The sequence below is a fragment of the Carassius carassius genome, chromosome 31 (genome assembly GCF_963082965.1).
Source record: "Carassius carassius chromosome 31, fCarCar2.1, whole genome shotgun sequence".
NCBI lineage: Eukaryota > Metazoa > Chordata > Actinopteri > Cypriniformes > Cyprinidae > Carassius > Carassius carassius.
In genome coordinates this window covers 3,300,492-3,315,887 of record NC_081785.1, presented here as the reverse complement: position 1 = coordinate 3,315,887, position 15,396 = coordinate 3,300,492, and the positions used below count along the sequence as shown (strand labels likewise).

General features: G+C 39.9%; 1 long non-coding RNA gene across 1 annotated transcript; it reads left to right on the top strand.

The window, feature by feature from the left end:
* The first annotated feature begins 2,229 nt into the window (after positions 1-2,229).
* On the top strand, positions 2,230-7,727 carry LOC132112001 (uncharacterized). The gene is made up of 3 exons (XR_009424862.1): positions 2,230-2,316; positions 3,110-3,204; positions 7,630-7,727. It is a non-coding gene; the product is annotated as an uncharacterized LOC132112001 (long non-coding RNA).
* The last annotated feature ends 7,669 nt before the right edge of the window (positions 7,728-15,396 follow it).

The following is a 15,396-nucleotide window of genomic DNA, read 5'->3' as shown; positions in this document are numbered from 1 at the left end:
GAGAGAGAGAGAGAGAGAGAGAGAGAGAGAGAGAGAGCGAGAATCATGATTGGATTGTCAGTAGATTTAAGCATGATTTATAAAATAAATAAAAACTGGTTAATATTTATTTATATAGCTCAAAGGTATAGGCTATATGTTCTTCAGATCAATGTGTTACAGATATGGTTTTATTTATAGACAGAGAAAATAAAAAGTACTTTTTTGAATGTAAAACCATTTTCATTCTAATTAAAGCTTTTATTATTTTATGTACATTTCATTCATTTTCTTTTCTCTTTGTTTTAAGATGTGTGTGCATGGAAGGGAATGTTTGTACTAAAGCTCACGATGTTTTTTTTAGCAAATCTGAACATTTGATTGGTTGAAGTCAGCTGAATACAGAATGAGTAAATAAATATGCATAAATGAAAAAAAAATAGCAATCATTAATATTGGGATTATGATCCATGTGCTGATTTTCACTCGCAACCGGTTGCTAGGAGACACTAGGTTTCACTGTTTGAGTTTCTGAGGTAAATAATTGTAGGTAACGTTAGAAAATATTTTTTCAGACGGTAACGTTACAATTTTATTTGAAGTGCATTTTCAAGGTGGGAATACATTAATGAAAAGGGAAGATACTTTTAAATGTTTTGTTAAGATTCTGTCAAGGCATGATAAAAAGCAACTTGTTGAGAGAGCAAGCTAGTTGGCTAACTAGCTATATATCGTTTATAGCATTGAGCTGTAATTTTATTTTTATTTTATTTTTTTACAAAATTTTGTCTTTATAAGTAGCACAAATATAAGGTATAATGATTATTAAATATGCGTCAGAATAAAAAAATTAGGATCAATTATTCAACATTACAAAATTCAATTGATAGAACTGAACTAAGACATGTAACTTAAGCTGATTATTTTTATTAAGACAAATGAAAAAATTATTTTAAGCAAATATTTTCAGAAATGAAGCAAATAGTGTGTGTCCCCCAATTATATAAATGTCTATATTTATAGACATTTTTGGTTTAAAAAACATTTAATATGATTTACTGTTTTTGTTTTTCGTAAACGTCCATCATACTTTTAATTTCCAGGATTTTCAATATATGAAGCAATCCGAACAGAAGAAGACTTCTTTCTTACCTTGCCAGGTGAGCCCTGTCATTACAGACTTCCCTCGCATCCTGACAAAACCCAGCTGTGTTGGGTCTCAAATAGACTTTCACTTTCCTTTCCTCTCCTCTGCAAACTGCCCCCTAAATCCATGTCTCAACAAAGACCAACAAAATGAGCCGGGGTCAGAGCACAAGCCCAAACATTTCCTCTGTAGACAAATCAGTGAACACAATGGCTCTTCCAAAACTTAAAGCCAGGCATGAGATTGTCAGAAAGCCAGTCATAGCCTCTCTTGCAGGGACCACCAAAGCAGTATCCTTGTCCAATGGGCCGCAACCTCCTGCTAAGCCCCGATCAGAGAGGCCTTTATCAGCAGGTGGATCTTACAAACCTTGCACACTTGCTCAGCAGGTTTCAGGTGAGGAGAAGAAAACCTTCAGCACTCATCAGTCCACTTTCTTTGGAGGACAGAACCGGCAGGATTTGGTCGTTTGCAATGACAATGAGGTGTCAGGCTGTCTGAAAACAGCACAGAATGGGAATAGACTAGTGCAGAGAGGAAAGGGTGAACATTTTGGGGAGCCTCATAAACAAACACAGCAGTCCAAACTCTTCAGTTCCCAGAGTCACACCAGCAGCACTGGCTCCAGTACCATCCAAAGCGTCGATTTCACTGCGGAGCTGCTCGATCTGCCAGAAGAGATTGACCAGCAGAGAGCGACAAATGAGACCTTGGCAGAGACAACAGTGATGGAAAGTGGGCACACAAAGGATGATAGTGGTTTTTCTGAAAAAGATTTTCTTTCGAAAGCGAAGAGGCTGCAGCTCTGATTATAAGGTAAAAAATGTTAGCCTGAATGCTCTGTTAGTCGCTTTGGATAAAAGCGTCTTCTAAATGCATTAATTTAATTTAATTATTTATTTTTTTATATGAAAAGAGAAGTTGGACACATATGTTGCTCAGATGATGAAGTTAGCTGTTATTTGTATTTGTATTTTATTTTATTTGAAAGTTGGACAGAGCTGCAACTCTGATGATGAGGTTAGCTGTTTATTCTGTATTATTTTATTGTATTTTAATTTATTTTTCTTTTTTATTGTATTTTTTTCTATTTTTAATTTGGCTAGTGTAATATTTTATTATTTTTGTTCATTTATATGTTTTTATTTTATGTAGAAAGAGGAGGACACAGCTACAGCTATGATGATGAGGTTAGCTGTTTATTTTTCTTTTCTTTTAATTGTTTTATTTTATTACTTTAGTAGTTTATTATTTTATTTTATATTATTTTTATTTTATTTCATTTTATATGGAAAGAGAAGTTACATAGTTGTTCTTATGATATTAGCTTTATTTATTTATTATTTTTAACTGAAATCTCCAAACTCACTTTCATCACTTTCTAAATATTATATAAATATTATATAAAAAGCGCTATACAAATACAGTTGAATTGAACTGAATCATGAGCTTTTATTATTATATTAGTGTGCAATTAGTTGAACAATAAATGTAGTATTTTATCATGTAAATCATAAAACATATTTTGTGTGTGTGTGTGTGTGTGCGTGCGTGTGTGTGTGTGTGTGTGTGTGTGTGTGTGTGTGTGTGTGTGTGTGTGTGTGTGTGTGTGTGTGTGAAATGTTTTACTTGATACAGTAGATGTGTTATCTTTCTTTTAAATAAATGCCGCTTGGTTTGATATTTTGTATCTAATGCAGTGACCTTTAAATGTGGCTTAAGTGTCCAAATACTTTTTAGAGCCACTGCTTGTGCAACATGTCAATGTAAATATACTGTGCAATATTACCCAAACATAGGAGCAACACATTTATTTGCTTTTCAAACCCTGTTGAGCTTATGGTGATAGTATACTCTATTGAGTCTCATTGCCATTTAACATTTCCTGTTAGTACATTTTGATGGGTAAAGTCATAGTCTTGGAATGCTACTCAGAGCATAAATTAACTACTTAGAGGAATACTCATGTGTATTTTCCTTCAGGGGCCAACTCAAAGAGACACCTCTCAGTACTACAAGAGAAATGTTCCCCAAGACCAGTGTGCCGTCCACCTGTGTCATCTGGTGTGTACAAGATGGTGAGTCAGTTTTACAGAAGGATTCTGTCGGTGGAGGAGTCAAGGATCTCTTATCCCAGATAAACAATAACTGTTATCTAAATTGTTGAAAGTTTTGCAAACCAAATAACTTTTTAATGCTAGGGGCTTTAGTAAGTATGAACAGTAGCACAGCGGTGCTTAATGGTCTTAGGATACATGTTCGCAAAATCTATGTAACAGAAATTATTTGTATATATATACTGTATTTTTTTATATATATTTTTAAGGTGACCAATGAAGATATAATAATGGCCCGTGGATGTAGCTTGACTCCAGTTCAGAGACCAGAAAGGACATCCCATCAGGCCGAAACCAATCAAGGTCTTTCAATCCTGGCAACCTGGACACCTAAAAAAATATACATAATATTTAGTGATGTACAGTGGAGATTAATTTGGACATAAATAGTATGTCTTTCATTGCATTAAATAGCAAATGATCAAAGCAGGTTTCACCTGGGCTCAATTGGAGCAGGATTTTTTCTCAGTATGATTTTGTTGTCTTTTTTGATCAATGACATTTAATCAAATGGTTTTTTGGGTAATTTTTATTGAATGTATGAAGGCAGTTTAAATTAAAAAAATTAAATTTATGCATTTAGCAGACGCTTTTATCCAAAGCGACTTACAGTGCATTCAGGCTATCTACAGGTGTTCCACAGGTCTAAATACTTTTTTGATCTATAGTGCATTTTATACCTAACTAAATTTTTTAGTAAAGTGATGCTATACCTTGTGAAGAAGTATACTTTAGCATAATTTTAAAAATAATACTTATTACAGAAATAAAATGCTTCAAACGAATATACTTTGTAGTAACTGTATGCCAGGTATTACAGTATATTTGTAATTACACATTTGTAGTGATGAAATTGCTATTTAGTACACATATGTTAAGTTTAATATTGATTAACACACTACAGTTAAAATTACAATTAAGTACTTAACATGAGTTTCAGTATGTTAGTCAACACATCAAAATAATTCTACATCTTTTAAGCATGACAAAAGTTTATTAAGCACACTTTTTCAGAAAGGGATCTTTTTGTTAAACTAGATGTGGGTTTGAGATGTTCAATGTTCAAATACTTTTGAGGTAGCTGTATACTTGATTTTATGCATTATGACACTACGGTTCACTAATCTATGTGTTGAAATATTGGGATGTTCCACTTGCTATCAGCATGTCAATCTCTCAAAGCATTGCTGGCGGAAGGGCGCAGAGGGTGGTCTTGGGTGCAAATGATCATCTAGTTTCACGCTACCTGAGAAGAGTGCCCAAAGCTGTCATCAGCCCTATTTAGGGAGCAGTAACAGCGAGTAATTGCCCGTCACTTACTTCACTCATCTGTGCTGCGGGTCTGTCTGGAGCCAGCGCGCCCACGCATCCCTCCTCCCGACCTCTCCAGCACTCACCTGAGAGCTGATAACACAAGATTTACTACCTGCTCGGCTGGACCTGTGACACTCCCTCACTCTCAAAAAAGAGCCTTTTAATTACTAACGTTTTCCAGTCATGAGGGTCACTGAAAGGTTCCTGTTGGATGCGGCTGAGAGGGTTTATATGAGCGATGCCTGCCTATGGGGCCCATGGATAGCGGGACAAGTTGAAGATTCCTCCTTACGGTTCAGGAATGTTTCTTTCAGTCCAGGAAGGGCCAGTGACTTCAGCGTGACCTTCCAGGTCTTTCGATGAGGCTTAACCGTGCCAGAGCGAGGTGATAAATCTAGTCTGTCACAGGGTAGAGTGAATGAAACGTATGCAATAAATCGGTGCTGTCAGTGGAGCCGTGGGGACGTGGGTGGCAGAGGGCTGCTCCTGCCTGTCTGCAGTTTGAGGAACACAAAGGGCCCACACACAGAGTCAGATCTTAGGCCGTTTCTACCACTGTCTACAGTTCAAACAGTGGTGTGAAGTTATGGAAGAGACGATCTGTGCAAACAGACGGACTCATCTTCTTTTTATGGGGCCTATATCACATTGAGTTGGCACCCAAAACGGATTATGTTTAAGGTCCAAGAAATGTTCCTGTGAGACTCTAATACCAGATTGAATGACACATTTATTTCTGTTATTAATATTTATTTATTTATACTGGATCACAGAACAAAATTTCAGGCCTTTAAATACACATATGAACCTTGGAAGCACTGGTCACACTGAGGCTAAGCAAGCAAGCATTATGAGACCACTAATTTAATTTTGCATTTGATATTTTTATACAGAAGCCCCAAGACGCAATATAATGTTTCTCTGTCTTGTTTTCTTCTGATCATAGCTGCATTTTCTCATGATCTCATCGTTCACCATTTCTGTCATTAACCATCAACCATAATACCATGATATACTGCTTATATAATAAGAAATGCTTTTTTGAGCACCAAATTTGAACACCAGATTTTTCTGAAGGATCATGTGACCGTAAAGACTGGAGTACTGGCATTAAACATTAAACATTTTTCATGTTTAATTATTAATTCATCTATAAACACACTAGGAGTCAAAGGTTTGGAATAATTAAGATTTTCACTGTTGTTGGTAGAAGTATCTTGTGCTCACCAAGGCTGCATTTAATTGATTAAAAAAAACAGTAAAATAGTTATATTAAAAAGCCATTGCTACAGTTTTTAGTGTCACGTTATCTTTCAGAAAGCATTCTAATAAATTGAATTCTTATTATCAATGTTGAAAACAGCTGCTTAATTATTTGTGGAAACCAACAGTTTCAGGATTCTTTGACAAATGTAAAGTTCATTTTTTGTAAAGAGCATTTATTGAAATATTTTGTAACATTACAAATATCTTTACTGTCACATCAATGAAATGTGTCTTTGCCGAATAAAAGTATTAATTTCTTAAAATAATAATAAAAGAAATTAACAGCTTTTCACCTCTAATTGTTTATTTTTGTACCATCCCTTCTAGTCAAGTCATGCCTGTTGAGTTACAGCTTGCTTCTAGAAGTTGTGGCTTAATGGTTAGAGAGTTTGAACTCCTAACCCTAAGGTTGTGGGTTCGAGTGTCAGGCTGGCAATAAAACGACTGAGGTGCCATTGAGCAAGGCACCGAACCCCCAACTGCTCCCCGGGCGCCGCAGCATTTGGCATAAATGGCTACCCACTGCTCTGGGTGTGTGATCACGGTGTGTGTGTGTGTGTGTGTGTGTGTGTGTGTTCACTGCTGTGTGTGTGCACCTTGGATGGGTTAAATGCAGAGCACGAATTCTGAGTATGGGTCACCATACTTGGCTGAATGTCACGTCACTGTCACTTAGAGTCTGCCACACTCAAAACCTGACCACTGCAACAGCACAGTTTAACCAGCAGAGGACAGCACTTGGACATCTATCTCATCCTGACCAGCAGAGGTATAATCCACAGCTCGGCTCTTGCGATATCTTTTAGAATCATTTTCATTAAAACTCATTAATTATGAATTCAGGTCACCATTTAGGTTTTTAGTCTTCCTTCTAAAGCTCCATACCTTTTCAAGTCATTTTAAAGATGTATTTTCAGGTCAAATGTGACATTTCAAGATCCAATAACGTATCATTACTATATGTTTTTTTAATAATAATTTTATCACTCATTGTAGGCTGCTGTGTGAAGGTGTTTCTGTTAATTCTACTGGGTTTTCAGCCCAGACAGACTGTGTTTCCCACACGCCTAAACAGATGTCAGATGCTCTGGAGGACTGGCAGAGAATTACATGGAAAGGATTAGGATGTGTGGATGTGCTGTAAAAAATTATTTAATTATTTTATGACTCACCATCAGTGGCTATCAGCAAAGAGACTAATGCGTGACATTGAAAACTAGATGTGTTGAAATAAAACCATAAGGCTATGGATTTAAGGAAGTACATGCAAAATGATTTGATTACTTTTTTTTAAGTCTGTAACATTTCTTGTATAGATTTATATGTAAAACCATAATAATTTTAGAAACATTTGTTTAGGTTAATTCAATCATAGTAGAACCTAATTAGATCAAATTATTCCCAAAATGTCCTGTGTACTTATAATATCCTGTCACTAGATGGCATTAGACACGCATTATTTTCCTGTTAGAATTAACGGATAAATTAAAGATTTTCATATTTCTTATTGTTCAGGACCCTGGGTTATTAAATGTGCACTGTTGTATAAATTTCACATTAAGCCCTCTAATTATCACTTGAATTCTTTTATTTGATTTTTGATTTATTGAACAGTTCTTTCGAACTTCCATTTATTGTATTTCTTTATTTCTCATAGGCAACATTGTGTCCCAGTGAGCTCAGAATGTTCTGAAAACCCAGCACCTTCTAAATTAATCTATGCCCCCTTTGTTATGAAAAGCACACTTTTACCCAATACCAGGTACAGCGGCACCATTAACAGATGGACATGTGCTTCCTTTTCAGTGCTGAGACTTTTTACAGCACCTTTTTGCCGCAGAAATCACAGCATGCCTCCTCCCATCAGCTTCCTGTGTTTATGCTGTAGACTTCTGCATTCATATTGTCTGATACATGCTTTCTCTCTGTTATTATCTTGCTTCGAATGTAATTATCTTGTAAGTGCATAATAAAAGAGCAAAATGTAAATTGGGTGAAGCACTTGAGGATGATCTTGTCAAGAGTTAAAAAAATATTTTGTTGAGTATTTAGCTTGAAAATTGATATCTGCAATTCACATAAATCATACCTATTACTGTAATCTCAAGGATATTTCCTTTGAGTTTGCTCATGCTGGGAATATTAAATTCCTCATGTTACCTTCTGATCCGGAAAATGACTGAATTGTTGTTTTAGTGTTATACACTTGTATGCCATAAAGTCCGTGCTCTATCTTACATTTTTATTAATTTTTGTATCCTCAGATAAAACTGGCAGACCTGTGGAAAGAGAATCTGTTGGATGAGCTGCTCAATGTGGTTGAGTCAGTTAGCCATGTGATGGACACAGAACTGCTTCTGAGGTTTGTTTATTTAATTAACCTTAATTAGCATAGTCTAAAGTGGAAGTTTTGGAAAACACATTTGGATGAGCTGGTTTCTTTAAAACATGAAAAAAGTTACTTTTTTATTTTGGTGTAATTGACAAAATGGCATAACAATGAAACAATTTACAAACATATTATTCTGAAAAGTATATAAATATATATATATTGTTATAATGTTTCTGTGTTTTTATACACTACTGTTCAAAACCTTATGGTCAGTATGATGTTTTAATACTTTATTTAGCAGATGCTAAATAATTTATGCTACATAAATTGATCAAAATTGACAATTAAATTGTTAATTGCAAACAAATTATGTTCTTTTGAACTATCTGTTCATCAAAGAATCATTACAAATTTAACATGTGTGTCTATATATATATATATATATATATATATATATATATATATAAATTATATTAGGCATATTTTCAATATTGATAATAATTATAAAACAACATTGATAACCAGCGAACCAGCATGTTAGAATTATTTCTAAAAGATTTACTTTTCATATTTGTGCATACATACAAGAATGGAAGAAAATAGGAAAAGAAAGAATAGTTAATTTGCATTCAAGTCACTAACTCCAGTGAATTCTCAAGACAGTTTTCTGAATAACATTGTGTTGGACATTCTCTAAAAACTTGGCCTTGTCCCCAGGAAAATGACTTGCCTATTAAACGTAAGTCTGTGGCAGACTGCAAAACAGCCTCACTAACTCCCTCTGGGTTCATCTCAACAGAGCAGGTTGAAAATCTATTCTAGTTTTGATGTTGGAGAATTGTTTCGTGAATTCCTACTACTTTTTATTAGTTAACCTCGTCTCTTATATAAAGCTATACTGTTAGTAAGCTAACAACTGTGCTCCTTTATATTCCTCTGGATAGAGTGTGAGTGTGTTTTTTTTTTTTTTTAGTATTGCTTATGTTCTTCCAAGCCCATCCATCCATCCATCTTCTACCGCTTATCCGGGGCCGGGTCGCGGGGGCAGCAGTCTAAGCAGAGAACCCCAGACTTCCCTCTCCCTAGACACTTCCTCCAGCTCTTCTGGGGGGACACCGAGGCGTTCCCAGGCCAGCCGGGAGACATAGTCTCTCCAGCGTGTCCTAGGTCTCCCCCGGGGTCTCCTCCCAGTGGGATGTGCCCGGAACACCTTCCCGGGAAGGCGTCCAGGAGGCATCCGGAACAGATGCCCGAGCCACCTCAGCTGACCCCTCTCGATGTGGAGGAGCAGCGGCTCTACTCTGAGCTCCTCCCGGGTGACTGAGCTTCTCACCCTATCTCTAAGGGATCGCCCAGCCACCCTGCGGAGAAAGCACATTTCGGCCGCCTGTATCCGGGATCTTGTCCTTTCGGTCATGACCCAAAGCTCATGACCATAGGTGAGAGTAGGAACGTAGATTGACCGGTAAATCGAGAGCTTCGCCTTGCGGCTCAGCTCTTTCTTCACCACGACAGACCGGTACATCGACCGCATTACTGCAGAAGCTGCACCGATCCGTCTGTCAATCTCCCGTTCCATCCTTCCCTCACTCGTGAACAAGACCCCAAGATACTTAAACTCCTCCACTTGAGGCAGGAACTCTCCACCAACCTGAAGTGGGCAAGCCACCCTTTTCCGACTGAGGACCATGGCCTCGGATTTGGAGGTGCTGATTCTCATCCCAGCCGCTTCACACTCGGCTGCAAACCGTCCCAGTGCATGCTGAAGGTCCTGGCCTGATGAGGCCAACACGACAACATCATCCGCAAAGAGCAGAGACGAAATCGTGTTGTCACCAAACCTGACCCCCTCCGGCCCCTGGCTGCGCCTAGAAATTCTGTCCATAAAAATCATGAACAGAACCGGCGACAAAGGGCAGCCCTGCCGGAGTCCAACACGCACCGGGAACAAGTCTGACTTACAGCTGGCAATACGAACCAAGCTCCTGCTCCGTTCGTACAGGGACCGGATAGCCCTTATCAAAGGGCCCCGGACCCCATACTCCCGGAGAACCCTCCACAGGCCGCCGCGAGGGACACAGTCGAATGCCTTCTCCAAATCCACAAAGCACATGTGGACTGGTTGGGCATACTCCCATGAACCCTCCAGCACCCTGTAGAGGGTATAGAGCTGGTCCAGTGTTCCACGGCCTGGACGAAAACCACACTGTTCCTCCTGAATCCGAGGTTCTACTATCGGCCGGATTCTCCTCTCCAGTACCCTGGCATAGACTTTCCCAGGGAGGCTGAGAAGTGTGATCCCCCTGTAGTTGGAACACACCCTCCGGTCCCCCTTCTTAAAAAGAGGGACCACCACCCCGGTCTGCCATCCCAGAGGCACCGTCCCCGACTGCCACGCGATGCTGCAGAGGCGTGTCAGCCAAGACAGCCCCACAACATCCAGAGACTTGAGGTACTCAGGGCGGATCTCATCCACCCCCGGTGCCTTGCCACCGAGGAGTTTCTTGACTACCTCGGTGACTTCAGCTTGGGTTATGGACGAGTCCACATCTGAGCCCTCAGCCTCTGCTTCCTCAATGGAAGACGTGACAGCGGGATTGAGGAGATCCTCGAAGTATTCCTTCCACCGTCCAACGACATCCCCAGTTGAGGTCAACAGCTCCCCACCTCTACTGTAAACAGCGTTGGTAGGGCACTGCTTCCCTCTCCTGAGGCGCCGGACGGTTTGCCAGAATCTCTTCGAGGCTGACCGATAGTCCTTCTCCATGGCCTCACCGAACTCCTCCCAGGCCCGAGTTTTTGCCTCCACAACCACCCGGGCTGTAGTCCGCTTGGCCTGCCGGTACCTGTCAGCTGCCTCAGGAGTCCCACAAGCCAACCAGGCCCGATAGGACTCCTTCTTCAGCTTGACGGCATCCCTTACTTCCGGTGTCCACCACCGGGTTCGGGGATTGCCGCCTCGACAGGCACCGGAAACCTTACGGCCACAGCTCCGAGCGGCCGCTTCGACAATGGAGGTGGAGAACATGGTCCACTCGGACTCAATATCTCCAGCCTCCCTCGGGATCCGGTCGAAGCTCTGCCGGAGGTGGGAGTTGAAGATCTCTCTGACAGGAGACTCGGCCAAACGTTCCCAGCAGACCCTCACAGTACGTTTGGGTCTGCCGAGTCTGTCCAGCTTCCTCCCTCGCCATCGGATCCAACTCACCACCAGGTGGTGATCGGTTGACAGCTCCGCCCCTCTCTTCACCCGAGTGTCCAAGACATACGGCCGGAGGTCGGATGAAACGACCACAAAGTCAATCATCGACCTACGGCCTAGGGTGTCCTGGTGCCACGTGTACTGATGGACACCCTTATGGTTGAACATGGTGTTCGTTATGGACAAGCTGTAACTAGCACAGAAGTCCAATAACTGAACACCGCTCGGGTTCAGATCAGGGGGGCCGTTCCTCCCAATCACGCCCCTCCAGGTGTCACTGTCGTTGCCCACGTGGGCGTTGAAGTCCCCCAGTAAAACGACGGAGTCCCCAGTCGAAGCACTTTCCAGCACCCCTCCCAGAGACTCCAAGAAGGCTGGGTACTCTGCATTGCCGTTCGGCCCGTAGGCACAAACGACAGTGAGAGACCTATCCCCGACCCGAAGGCGCAGAATGAAAGCCACTCTTTGTTAATCAAAACATAAACTACCAGTGGCTTAAAGTTCTCTCATTTTTAAATCCTTCCTACACCTCTGCAAATTCCAGTTTCAACTACTAATACGTAGATATTTTTTCTAGTTTTCATTCTGTGCATATTAAAGTGCTTAAAACAATTCAGTCTTTTCAATGTAACACTCGGATGCAAGTTGCTCTACTGCATTGCAACCAGACTTTCACTTCTTGTAATATCCTGTCTCCCCTCGGGGTTTCAGGCCAGACGGGCTTGCTCTGCCCCTCACTTAACCCGAGATCTTGAGCCCCACCTTCGACTACAGTCCGACTTCACCAGCCTTTCCCAGGAGCTGGAGCATGTGCGGTGGCAGCAGCAGCAGCAGAACTCAGTCTGTGCAGCTCTGGCCAGAGAATCCCCATCCAATGCCAAACAAACAAAGCCTCAGGTGGTTCACACCGAGCACAACTTGTCAGAGCGGCCCTGTCAGGTCCCAAACCACAGAAGGAACAAAGGCAAAGAGAGGGCAAGGTTGTCCTGTTTCAAATGCATGGGCCAAGAAAAGAGGAAAAACACTCTGTCAAGATGGCTTACATTTGGAAAAAATCTGAGAACCATCACGGACACTAACAAGGTTTAAGAATTTCAAAACAACACTAAAACATGAAATTGAATGTAAACCAATGATATAAAATAGACTTTTACAGCAATTTATGATATATGATAATTGTATATATTCTAAAATGAATATTCATGTCCCATTATTATTCTAAAAGGAACCGTTTTGAACATCATCCTTCTTGAACTTTTTAAGTCTGTTGTGATGTTTGCATTAATAATGTGTTTATCTTTCCTTTTATTCTCCAAAAGGAGTGTGTCTCTGTGTCAGTTACCATGGGAGTCCAAAACCTCCAAAGGACAATTTTCACTCCTCTGCCACAGTCTGTACATGATCCTAGCTTTTGAGACCTTTGCCACAGATACCAGACATATGGGACGCCTGGTTTGATGAGGTCTTTCTCCCTCTGGAAAATGTCCAGAGTGTAGGCTCTTTCCCTGATGGTCTGGAGGAGAACCAGCTTCCACAGGACGAGATCCAGGATCTGAACAGAGTGGTTTTGGATGAAGGTATCAATGCAGCTGATTTAGACCACGAAGTGGCCAAGCTGACCCAAACTTTGACTGAATGTAGAAACCACAGTGCCTTCGACTGGTGTCGTCGTGGAGCACTTTCATCAAACGTGGCCGTCTTAACCAGGCCCTTGAAGATCTCAATGCTGAAAGCCTTATTTTCTTATCTTTTATTAGGGATGCATGTTAAGGTAAGCTTAACTTATACTACTGCTCATAAGTTTTTTTTTTCAGTGTTGGCTCATTACAAAATGGTTATTTTCAGAAATCATTATCCAAACAAACCAAAACAGAATGTTCTACAGATGTGACCTGATTTTCTGCTTAGTTTATCGTGTACTAATGATCAATCTTTTGTTTTTCTATTTTTAAAGGCCATCTCCCCGGAGCCTCATTTACTGGATGCCTAATGGCACAGACACTGCATCTACCTGCTGAGAAATGACCCTGATAGAGCTCTGGACGATCTAAACGTCATCGTCAAGAACAACAAGAAGCAAGGTGAGTGCATGAGTCCACTTACATAACCAAACAGCAGGGAGACAAGATATTGATGCAATGCTATCGTATGCTATCTGACCTCTGTATTGGAAAAAGCAGAACCTGAAAGGTTAAAGGTCACATAACCATACAAGACTGTCAAATTCTGAAATAAAAAAGTTTGATGTGCTAATATAGACATACTCCGGCATTCATAATACTAAGCTTCATTCATAATACTATTCATAATACTAAGCTCCATTTATGGAAAGTAAGTTCAGACACAAGAATCAGTTTATAAGAAATAGGTACACACACACACACGAACATATACAGGTGCTTATATATATAGGTGCTTCTCAATAAATTAGAATGTCGTGGAAAAGTTCATTTATTTCACTAATTCAACTCATATTGTGGAACTCGTGTATTAAATAAATTCAATGCACACGGACTGAAGTAGTTTAAATCTTTGGTTCTTTTAATTGTGATGATTTTGGCTCACATTTAACAAAAACCCATCAATAAAAATAAAAAGAGTTTAATGTGTAAAATTGTTCCTTACTGTGTGTAGCACCTGAATATCCTTTCTGCAGTCTGATATTTCCCATTTATGCAGCACATTTCAGCATGATTTTTTGTGAACCTGTCAGCGTGTGATACATGCATTGCAAAGAGGCTGTTGGGCGAGTGAAAATCATCCTAGATGAGAGAACTGCAAAGGGCAGTTTGTCTTTTCACATGTGAAGGGGAGGTTTCTTAAAAGCACTGCAGCAAAAACGAGACGCTTAATGGTCCGTTTAACTCTAAGAGTCAGAGAGAAGGTGGGAAATGGATTTTAAAAAAAAAATGCTTGAATGGAATCTGTGCATTTTTGGTATTGCAAGCATGGGCTTTCTGAATTAGTGTTTGCCAGGTGTTATTTTTGCACACTTTAACCACTATATTTAGCTGGTATTTAGTTTATTGGATATAATTAGTCAGTTTTTCAAAGCTTATTTGAGCAGAACACAGTTGGCAGGCACATCATGCTCTCTAAATATAAATCCGAGATCTGTTTGAGTTCACAAATGAGTGCTGATAATGCTGATTATACAACACTGTTGCTTAATCATTCCCTCAGTAATTACAATTTATATGGAAGATTTTAAACATAAATCCTTTTTGACCCCTAGACCTTCACCATCAACTCAAGGATCAATGGATTACAGCACTTCAACAGCTCCAAATGGATGCAGGCGCTGGAAGACTTCACCTTCCTGCTAAAACAAGAACCTGGGAATGCTACAGCCAGGTCAAGATTGTTATGAATTTTTATTATGAATCTCATTCAGCATGCTCAGTGTTTGATTTCCACTAAATATAATTACATTAAATCTGCGCTGATGTGTAAATCTAATTATAGTTTTTCCACTTAGGCAGGACATACAAAAGAAGGATCTATTCCAAGGTGGTTAGTTTGAGATGTCTATCGAGGACTTTTCTCTGGCTGTGCACTTGGATCTTCCAGTAACTGGTTTGCGTTTTACCACAGAGGGTGTCTGCTAAGGGAGATAATGCCTCATATGGCCTTAAGGGATCTCAGCACATCTGGTAACACGCATGTTTGATATAAAACATGAAAACGTGTAATTTTCACAGTTTCTGAATAAAAAGATACAGTACTTTGCTAACATTTTGAGGGGCTTGAGGAAGACTGATGCCCATGGGAGTTTTTAAATAATATGTTGAGGTCTGACACTTTTTGTTGGAAAGCAGGATGATTAGACAGATGGTCCAGTCACGGTTGTTCAACAATCAATTCAAAGTTACACATGAGTGTTTTTCATAAGATTTCTTCAGGAAGCCCAAAGGAAAGAAAAAAATCAGAAACAAGATCTCTTTAATGTCTTTAATATCTCACATCTTCTTCTAAACATCAATGGGACTGCATCTGCTTCTCAGTTTTATTCCTCCTGAGAAAGATCTCGGTAGCCTGT